This window comes from Lutra lutra, chromosome 5 (genome assembly GCF_902655055.1).
Source record: "Lutra lutra chromosome 5, mLutLut1.2, whole genome shotgun sequence".
Taxonomy (NCBI): domain Eukaryota; kingdom Metazoa; phylum Chordata; class Mammalia; order Carnivora; family Mustelidae; genus Lutra; species Lutra lutra.
The window spans coordinates 116,580,360-116,590,647 of NC_062282.1; the positions used below are offsets into that span (position 1 = coordinate 116,580,360).

The 10,288-nt window shown below is 37.1% G+C and overlaps 1 long non-coding RNA gene across 1 annotated transcript; it reads right to left on the reverse strand.

Moving 5' to 3' along the window:
* Positions 1-187: 187 nt before the first annotated feature.
* LOC125099916 (uncharacterized) lies at positions 188-9,949 on the reverse strand. The gene is made up of 3 exons (XR_007127396.1): positions 9,867-9,949; positions 8,384-8,481; positions 188-696 (listed from the first exon to the last, which is right to left on the reverse strand). It is a non-coding gene; the product is annotated as an uncharacterized LOC125099916 (long non-coding RNA).
* Between the last annotated feature and the right edge of the window lie 339 nt (positions 9,950-10,288).

Below are 10,288 nucleotides of genomic sequence, written 5' to 3' on the forward strand. Positions count from 1 at the left end.
ATAACAGTATTCATTGTTTTTGCACCACACCCAGTGCTCCATGCAATACATGCCCTCCCTAAAACCCACCACCTTGTTCCCCCAGCCTCCCACCCCCTGCCCCTTCATGACCCTTAGGTTGTTTTTCAGAGTCCATACTCTCATGGTTCATCTCCCCCTTCCAATTTCCCTCAACTCCCTTCTCTACTCCATCTCTCCATGAATACCCAACTTTTGTAGCAACATGGACGGGACTGGAAGAGATTATGCTGAGTGAAATAAGTCAAGCAGAGAGAGTCAATTATCATATGGTTTCACTTATTTGTGGAGCATAACTTGCTATCATCTTAAAATAGTTGGTTATACAAATAGGTCATTATATGTCAGCCTTGTGATGCCATAAAAAGAAAACCTATAGTAGATACATAAAAGATAAGAAAGGAATCTGAGCAGAATATTACATAAAGTCATCAAGGCACAAGGGAAGAAAGGAACAAAGAAGAATTACAAAACAGCCACAGGATTGAATCAGTAATCAAAAACCTCCCAAGAAACAAAAGTCCAGGAGGAGAGAGCTTCACTTATGAATTTCACCAAACATTTGAAGATTTTAATACCAATTCTCAGACTCTTCCAAAAATCTTGAAGAGGAAGGCACACTTCTGAACTCATTTTCAAAGGCCAGCAATACCCTCATGCCAAAACTGGTCAAAGACCCTGTAAAAAAGAAAACCACAGACCGGTGTTCCTGATGAACATAGATGAAAAATAACCTCAACAAAATACAAGCAAACTGAATTCAACAATACATTAAAAGAATCATTTACCACGATTGAGTGTGATTTATTTCAGGGATGATAGGATGTTTTACAATCCACAAATCAATAACTATGATATACCACATTAAAAATGTGAACGAATAAAAATGATCTCAAGAAATGCAGAAAAAGTAGTTGACAAAATTTAGCATACTTTTAGATTAAAAAAAAATGTTCACAGAGTGTGTTTAGACGGAGCATACCTCAGCACAGTAAAGGCCATATATGAGGAGACCACAGCTAACACTGCTCAACAGTGGAAAGTTAAAAGCCTGCCTTCTCTCTCTCTTTCTTTCTTTCTAGATTTTATTTATTTATTTTAGAGAGCACAAATTGGGGGAGGGTGAAAGACAAGCAGACTCTGTGCTCATTGCAGAGCCCAATGTGGAGCTCGATCCCAGGACCCCAAGATCATGCCCTGAGCCAAAATCAAGAGTCAGAAACTTAACTGAGCCACTAAGGTGCCCCTAAAAGCTTTTCTTTTAAGAACAGGAAGAAGACGGGGCGCCTGGGTGGCTCAGTGGGTTGAAGCCTCTGCCTTCGGCTCGGGTCATGATCCCAGGGTCCTGGGATCGAGCCCCACATCGGGCTCACTGCTCGGCGGGAAGCCTGCTTCCTCCTCTCTCTCTGCCTGCCTCTCTGCCTACTTGTGATCTCTCTCTGTCAAATAAATAAATAAAATCTTAAAAAAAAAAAACAGGAAGAAGACAAGGTTGTGTACTATCACCACTTTTATTTAGCATAGTATTGGAAGTCCTAACCAGAGTAGTTAAGGAGGAAAAGAAATAAAATACGTCCAAATTGGAAAGGAAAAAGTAAAACTGTCACTATTCATGAACAACATGATTTTACATATTGAAAACCTTACAGACTCCACCAAAACTGGTTAAAACGAATAAATCAGTTCAGTAAAGTTCAGGCTAAAAAATCAATATGCAAAACCTGTTGCATTTTTATATACTAACAAACTATCAGAGAAATTAAGTCTTGCTGATAATGTGGAATTTAAACAAAACAGGATCATAGGGGAAGAGAGGAAAAAATAAGACAATCAGAGAGGGAGACAAACCATAAGAGACTTTTTTTTTTAAAGATTTTATTTATTTGTCAGAGAGAAAAAGAGACAGTGTATATAAGCGGGAGGAGTGGCAGACAGAGGGAGAAGCAGGCTCCCCACTGAGCCAGGAGCCAGATGTGGGACTTGACCCAGGACCCTGGGATCATGACCTGAGCAAGGCAGATGCTTAACTGACTGAGCCACCCAGGCATCCGCCATAAGAGACTCTTAAGCATAGGAAACAAATTTGAGGGTTACCAGAGTGGAAAAGGGTGGGGAATGGTGTAACTGGGTGATGTGCATTAAGGAGGGCGTAGGATATATTGAGCAGTGGGAATTATTTAAGACTGATGAATCACTGACCTCTATCAATAATTCATCACATGTTAATTGAATTTATTTTTTTTATTTTTTTTAAAAGAATTTATTCATTTGACAGAGATCACAAGTAGGCAGAGAGGCAGGCAGAGAGAGAGAGAGAGAGAGAGGAGGAAGCAGGCTCCCCGCCCAGCAGAGAGCCCGACGCGGGACTCGATCCCAGGACCCTGTGATCATGACCCGAGCAGAAGGCAGAGGCTTAACCCACTGAGCCACCCAGGCGCCCTGTTAATTGAATTTAAATAGAAATCAGTAAATTTTAAGAAAGAGAAACTAAGAAATAATCCCATTTATAATTGCATTAAGAAAGAATAAAATACCTAGGAATAAATTTAATCGAGGTGAAAGACCTGTACACTGAATACCAAAATATTGATGAAAGAAATTAAAAAAGACAAATAAATGCAAACATACTCCATGCTCATGGATTGAAGAATTAACATTATTAAAATATCCATATTACTCAAAGCAATCTGCAGTTTAAATGAAATCCCTATCAAAATACAACATTTTTGACAGAACTAGAACAAAAAAAATACTAAATTCTAAACTTGTATGGAAACACAAAAGATTGCAAATAGCCAAAGCAATCTTGACAAAAATAACAAGGCATCACAGACCCTGATTTCAAATTATGTTATAAAACTTTTATAATCAAAATAGCATGTATTATTGGCATAAAAACAGACACATGCATCAATGGAACAGAATAAAGAGCCCCCAAATAAACCCATGCATATGTAGTTGATTAATTTATAACAAAGAAGGCAAGAATGTTCCATGGGAAAGGACACTTTATTCAATAAATGGTGTTGGGAAAACTGGACAGCCACATGCAAAAGAATAAAACTGGATCACTAACTTACACCATACCTAAAAAATAACTCAAAATAGATCAAAGACTTAAATGTGAGACCTGAAACCATGAGAATCCTAGAAGAAACATAGGGGGTAAGCTCCTTGACATTGGTCTTGATGATTTTTGGTACCTGACTCTAAAGGCAAAAGAAACAAATGGCAATACATCAAACTAAAAAGCTTCTGCACAGCTAGGGGAACTATCAGCAAAATTGAAAGGCTACGTACTAAGTGAGAGATGATATTTGCAAATTATATATCTAATACAGGATTAATATTACCAAAAAACAGACTGATTAAAAAATGGGTAGAGGATCTGAGTAGACATTTTTCTGAAGAAGACCTACAGATGGCTGACAAGCATATGAAAAGATGCTCAACATCACTCATCATCAGAGAAATGCAAATCAGAATCATAATGAGATACACGTTACACCTGTCAGAATGGCTGTTATTGAGAAGACAAGAAATAATAAGTATTGGCAAGGATGTAGAGAAAAGGCAACCCTTGTGCACTCTTGATGAGAATGTAAACTGTTGTAGTTGCTATGGAATACAATATGGAGGTGCCTTGAAATACTTAAAATAGAACTATCATATGATCAAGTAATTCCACTTCTGGGTATTTATCCAAAAGAAAACAAAAACACCAAAACAAAACCCAAAAACACCAATCCAATAAAATATATGCACCCCTATGTTCATGATAGCATTTTTTGCTGTTGCCAATATATAGAAACAACCCAAGTGTCTGTCAATGGATGAATGGATAAAGAGGTTGTGGTATACATCTATATAGTGGAATACTACCCAGTCATAAAAAAAGAATGTAATTTTGCTGTTTGTGACAACATCGATGGACCTTGAGTGTATCATGCTAAGTGAAACAAAATCAAAGACCAGTACCATATGATTTAACTATATGTGGAACATAAAACGAAAAACCAAAACAAACTTCACTGATACAGAGAACAGATTGGGAAGCGTATGAGTGAAATGGGTAAGGGGATCATGAGGTACCAACTTCCAGTTATTAAGTCGTGGGGGTGTAATGTACAGCATTGTGACTATAGTCATTAATGTATTACATACTTGAAAGTTGCTGAATGGGTCTAGAAAGTTCTCATAGAAAAAAAAAAAAACCTGTGTAACTATGGTGACAGATGGTAACTAGACTTACTGCAGTGATCATTTTATAATACATACAAATATTGAATCATTATGCTCTACCCCTGAAATTAATGGTGTATGCCAATTATATTTCAGTTAAAAAACATTAAAAAAAAAACCATGATGAGTGACAGTTGTGAGAGACAGCAGCTGTGGCATTAGATTTTCATCATGTCAGGCCTGAGATCTGTATTTCAGGTCACTTTTTTTCCATTGGCACTGATCCTGAAGGACAACAGTTGTCCTTCTATTAGCTGTTTGCTAACCCACCTGTTGCCTGCATGGGCTAAAAGATTAACAGGGTTGCAGTGGGAAGTGAGCCATTTCAGAGATCTGGGTTGATTAGGGCCTTCATGTAGTATTTGCTTTCAGAAGTTTAAGCAAAACATTCTCTGGTGTTATCAGCAATAGTAATAGTATATGTTGTCATTTCCATTCTAGGAAAAGAAAACCCTTCAATATGGACATTGGTGAGAGTATGTGCTATGGTGAGTGCTGTGAAATGTGTAAGCCTAATGATTCACAGAACTGTACCCTTGGGGCAAATAATATATGTTAATAAAAAAACATAAATAGAAAAAAAAGAGAAAAATGACTAATACAAATGATTTGTAAATTAACAAAAACTCTGCTAATAACAAAATTTATAAGCAGTAGCCAAAGCTGTATATCTGGACGTTTATAGTAATAAATATTTATATTTTTATTTGTCAAATAAAGATAAAACCCTTCAAATTATAACACCTGCTTCAAATGTATACCCACAATTAAAGATAGAATAAATGTCTGCTTTTTTCAGTTATATAAAAAATATAGTTGAAATAGCTGTACCTAACATACAGTCAAAACTAAAGAATTCAAGGCAAAAGGGAATTTATCTAATTTTTTCCTTTTTGTGATAAATAGCATAATTTAATAGTAATGAAACCATTTCTTCAACCAAATAAAGTTATCGGTCAATGGTTAAATATCATTATTTGGATAAATTAACCGTGGTACATCTATATAATAGAATATTATGAGCAATGAAAGGAACAAACTCATGGTACATGCAAGAAAATGGATGAATCTTACATACATTATGCTAAATGAAAGAAACCAAATTTAAAGGGCTATATACTCCTTGATAACATTTATATGGCAATCTGGAGAGGGAAAAATAAAGAGGAAAGAGATCAGATGTTGCCAGAGGTTTGGGAGATTAGGATCTGACTTCAAATGAGTATAGGCGGAATTTGAGGAGTGGTAAAATTACTTTTATTTGATTGTGGTTATATGAGTATATGTTTGTCAAAATTTACAGAATTTTGCATTGAAAAGACTAAAATTACTGTATATAAATTACACCTTTATTTATTTATTTATTTATTTATTTATTTTAAAGATTTTATTTATTTATTTGACAGAGAGAGATCACAAGTAGACGGAGAGGCAGGCAGAGAGAGAGAGAGAGGGAAGCAGGCTTCTTGCTGAGCAGAGAGCCCGATGTGGGACTCGATCCCAGGACCCTGAGATCATGACCTGAGCCGAAGGCAGCGGCTTAACCCACTGAGCCACCCAGGCGCCCCATAAATTACACCTTAATTTAAAAAAAGAAAAAAAATCAGCATTTTCAAAGAACTATTCCCCCCCAAATAGGTGTTGTAATGTGAAGGAGCTATTGGTCACCACAGGTATTACAGATTTAAAAATCCTCAATAGACTCTAAATGTACAAAATGAGTCATCATACTGTACTATTAATAGAAATTGAACTTGTGTGAACAATATTTTATAAGAATATAAGCCCTATGAAGAGTTGTAGATATTATTGAGTTTTTTTGCACTTTTGTGTTCAGGTACATTAAGCATAAGAGGTATTGTATATTTGAATTTTGCTCTTTTACATTTGAGAAACTAAGACACTTGGTTGAAAGAAAAACAGGAATTCTCTACTAGTAGATAACTCACATTCAGTTTGGAATGCTCTATGCAAATCTTTTAATACCTTCATAAATGGTCAAAAGTGGATAGATTATTTATGTTGTACATATAAATACTAGTTCTCCAGCCTGAGAATATATTTACACATCTATTTATTCATTATTTTATTGTAATCTAATATCCTTATTAGTGATTTTTCCACATAAGGAGCTCCTTGGTAATAATCATAGGGGTGGCATTGAGTACAGTATCTGTTAAGGAGAAATCAAGAAGTACTACTTATCACTTCCCCACTTACTGTAATTTCACTGTCACATTTGAAGTCACAGGGTTGAAAACTGGCAATTGTTTTTGATTCCATTCTTTTCCTTCTTCCCATAACCAGGCATTTGCCAGGTCATGAGGTTCCTACCTCTGCTTTGTCTTGTAAAGTTACCTCTTCCCTAAGTCCTAGTAACTTGGTGGTGCTCAGTACCGGTTGTGTACAAAAGCTGGGGAAGGTGTTAGAAAAATAAATAGAGATATCTAGGTCCATCCTAGAGGTGCTAAATCACAATCCCTAGGTAGAATCTAGGCATCTGTGCTTTTTTTTTTTTAAGTAATTGTTTTTAAAGATTTTATTTATTTGAGAGAGAGAGAGCACAAGAGCATGCAAGTGGGTGTCAGAAGGAGAAGCAGACTCCCTGCTGAGCAGGGAGCCTGACTCAATCTCAGGAGTCTGGGATCATGACCTGACCCTGAAGGCAGCTGCTTAACTGAGCCACCCATCTGCATCCCAGGGAGCTGTACTTCTTGACAGCTTCCTAAGGAAAATGCAGAAAGCTGCCTAACTGCAGTACCTAGATAACATCTGTTCTCAAAAAACTGAGAAATTAAGAAAGGGTAATGTGAGAAGTGGTACTAAGACATCCAGGTAAATTAAAGGTCCTCCAGAGAATACTGAGCCATAGTGGACCATGCTTCCCCTTTCCCTCCTTCTGGCCTCCTAGTTCAGAACATCTAATAGGCTTTTACCCTATTCCAAAACAAAAACACAAGATGTTCATCCAGAGGTATTGAAAACACTGCCTAGGGTAAACTATGGCAGCCTAATAGCACAGTGGGTTGCTGATGCCCTAAAATAAAATTATTCTGGCATTAAGGACCCAGAAGCTTACATATTTTAAACTGATGCCCTTCCGATGCCTCTTTCTAAATATAAAAACACAACCTAGACACTTGAAATGCCTCAGGAAATACATACAAGCATGGAATAAGGAAATACAAATAATTCAAGGAACAAAGAATTTTTTTTTAAGATTTATTTATTTGACAGGCAGAGATCACAAGTAGGCAGAGAGGCAGGCAGAGAGAGAGGGCGAAGCAGGCTCCATGCTGAGCAGAGAGCCCAATGTGGGGCTCGATCCCAGGATTTTGAGATCATGACCTGAGCCGAAGGCAGAGGCTTAACCCACTGAGCCACTCAGGTGCCCCGGAACAAAGAATTCTTAAACAAACGGGAAGCCCTAATAAGTTTGTCAGAGAAATTCAAGCAGATAAGATTAGTTATAATAAAAGAATAATCAGACACTAAGTAAGAATCCTGGGAAACTAAATACATACTTCCCAATATGAAAATGTAAATAGAAGGATGAGAAGATAAAATTAAGGAAATTGCTCAAAATATAGTGCAAAGAATAAAAAAAAAACAAGGTAGAAGAGCTATAAGAAAAACAGTTGTTCTAGATATCGAAGATCTGATTACCCACATTTCCAGAAGAAGTCAGAGAAAATGGAGAAAGGAAATACTTAGCTTAAGGAAGCCTTGAGTTCTCAGAAAGTTTTCTGCTAAGTGATAAGTAGAATAAATGAAAAAATGCCTACATCTAGAAACAACACTGTCAAAATATAGAAAGCTTAGAAGAAATTCAAGATGAGTGAGAAGGAAATAAAAGATTGAGATTCAGGCTTTTATCTCATTTTTCTTCTTCAGTACTGGCAGAAGACAATGGAGGAATGCTGTCAGATCTTTTGAAAGAAGGTGATTTTCAACCAAGAATTCTATACCCAGCTTTAATATCAAATAAATGTAAAAGCAGAATAAAAACATTTCCAGGAATGTAAGAATTAGTGCATTTATTTGCCAGGTATTCTGTCTTTAAAAGATGCTGGAGCATGAGGGAATATGTTAGGGACAAAGAGATTGAGAAACAGTCTCTCACCTAGTATTGCAGTGCAGGCAGTCTCAGTGATAGCTGCTCCACAGGCCTGGAGTGCAGTTGGTTCAGAGGCTGGAGGGGTAGCAGGGACTGGAGATCTCCTAGAAAAAGAAGTCTTCATTGACCAGGTAGTATGAGAATTTTGGAAGAAATTATGGGAGATAATGAAAAAAAAAGAAAGACAATTAAAAACTTTATGAAAAACAGAGTATAGAAAAAGACATGTAATCATGACTATACTACATTCTGCCATGAAGAATATTCATATAGTCTTAGTAATACCAGTTGTTTATTTTTTTTATTTCAGTGTTAAACCTGTAGACAAACCCCAGAACAGTTGAGATATATATGAATATTATCAATCCCAGTAAGGTTAAAAGGGTAATACTCAGATGACAGAATTTGACAGATACAAAGAGAAAGAAAGTGAGGAGAATGACAGGGAGCATATATCCTCTTTTAACAAAGTAGATATTCATATTGTCTGTCACTGATTTAAAAAAATATCTGGGGCACCTGGGTGGCTCAGTTGTTGAGAGGTCCTGGGATTGAGCCCCACATCGGGTTCCCTGATCAGTGGGAAGCCTGCTTCTCCATCTCCCACCCCCCCTGCTTGTGTTCCCTCTCTCACTGTGTCTCTGTCAAATAAATAAATAAAATCTTTAAAAAAGCCCCCTATTTAAAAAAAAAAATCTCCTGAGGCTTAAATATTTTACTTAAAGTCTTAGGTGCATTTCAGAAGGCTAAATCTTCACCTATCAATGGATAACATAGTTCCAGGTGTGTAATAGCAGTTGATAAGTGTCACTTCTTTATCTTGATCAGAAACATTCAAGAGGGGCACCTGGGCAGTGCGGTTGGTTGAGTGTCGGACTCTCGGTTTTGGCTCAGGTTCTGATCTCAGGGTTGTGAGACTGAGTCCCCAGTAAGGCTCGTGCTTAGCATGGAGTCTACTTAAGACTTTATCTGCCTCTCCCTCTGCTCCTTCCTGCAACCCTCTCCCCGTTCTCACCTGGGCAAGCTCGCTCTCCCTCAAATAAATAAATCTTAAAAAAAAAAAAATTAAAGAGTTACATTTAAGGGGCACCTGGGTGTCTCATTAGGTTAAGGGTTTGACTCTTGATTTAGGCTCAGGTCATGATCTGATGCTTATGGGATGGAGCTCCCCTTCTGGCTCGACGCTCAGTCAGGAGTCTACTTGGGTGCGCCTGCTCTTTCTCTCTTTGTCTCTCTGAAATAAGTAAATCTTAAAAAAAAAAAAAAAAAAAAAAGAATTTAAGTAGAAAGTCCTCACTATGACATTCATGATTCACTGTAATTTCAAAACAACCACTTTTTTGGGTTTACTCTTCCTTATATGCTTCCTACTCTAGCCAAATGAAACCATATCCACCATGCAACCACTGGCAGAAGATAAAATTAAGGAAATTAATGTGAAGGGATATTGAGGAGAATAGGGAGTATGGATTTTGAGAAGCTGATATACCTTGATCACATTAAATTTTATCAGTGGAGTTCAAAAGACAACATTTTCGTGTTGGCAGGATGAAGGCTTTAGGCTAATCTTTGCTTGAAAAGAAAAAAATCACACTTAGTCTGGCATCATAGGGACTTTCTTTTTGCCAGTTAGCCCCCTGGTAAAATAGCTCTAATGAGAAACTTTGGAGTACTTTCCTTTAGTCTCCTTAATATTGCAAATATCATGAAAACCACAATGAGGAATTGGAGGCAACATAAAGATGATTATTGGTGTCCACAAGCAGCATAACAAAAGTGATTCTCTCTTGTGCGCCCCCTGGCAATTTGGGTGGCTCAGAAGGGAAAAATGACTCAGCTTGAAGTATAGGGCAATAATGATAGCTGGTAAAATCAATTGAAAAAAGAAACTGAAAAGGCCTTTGCTATATT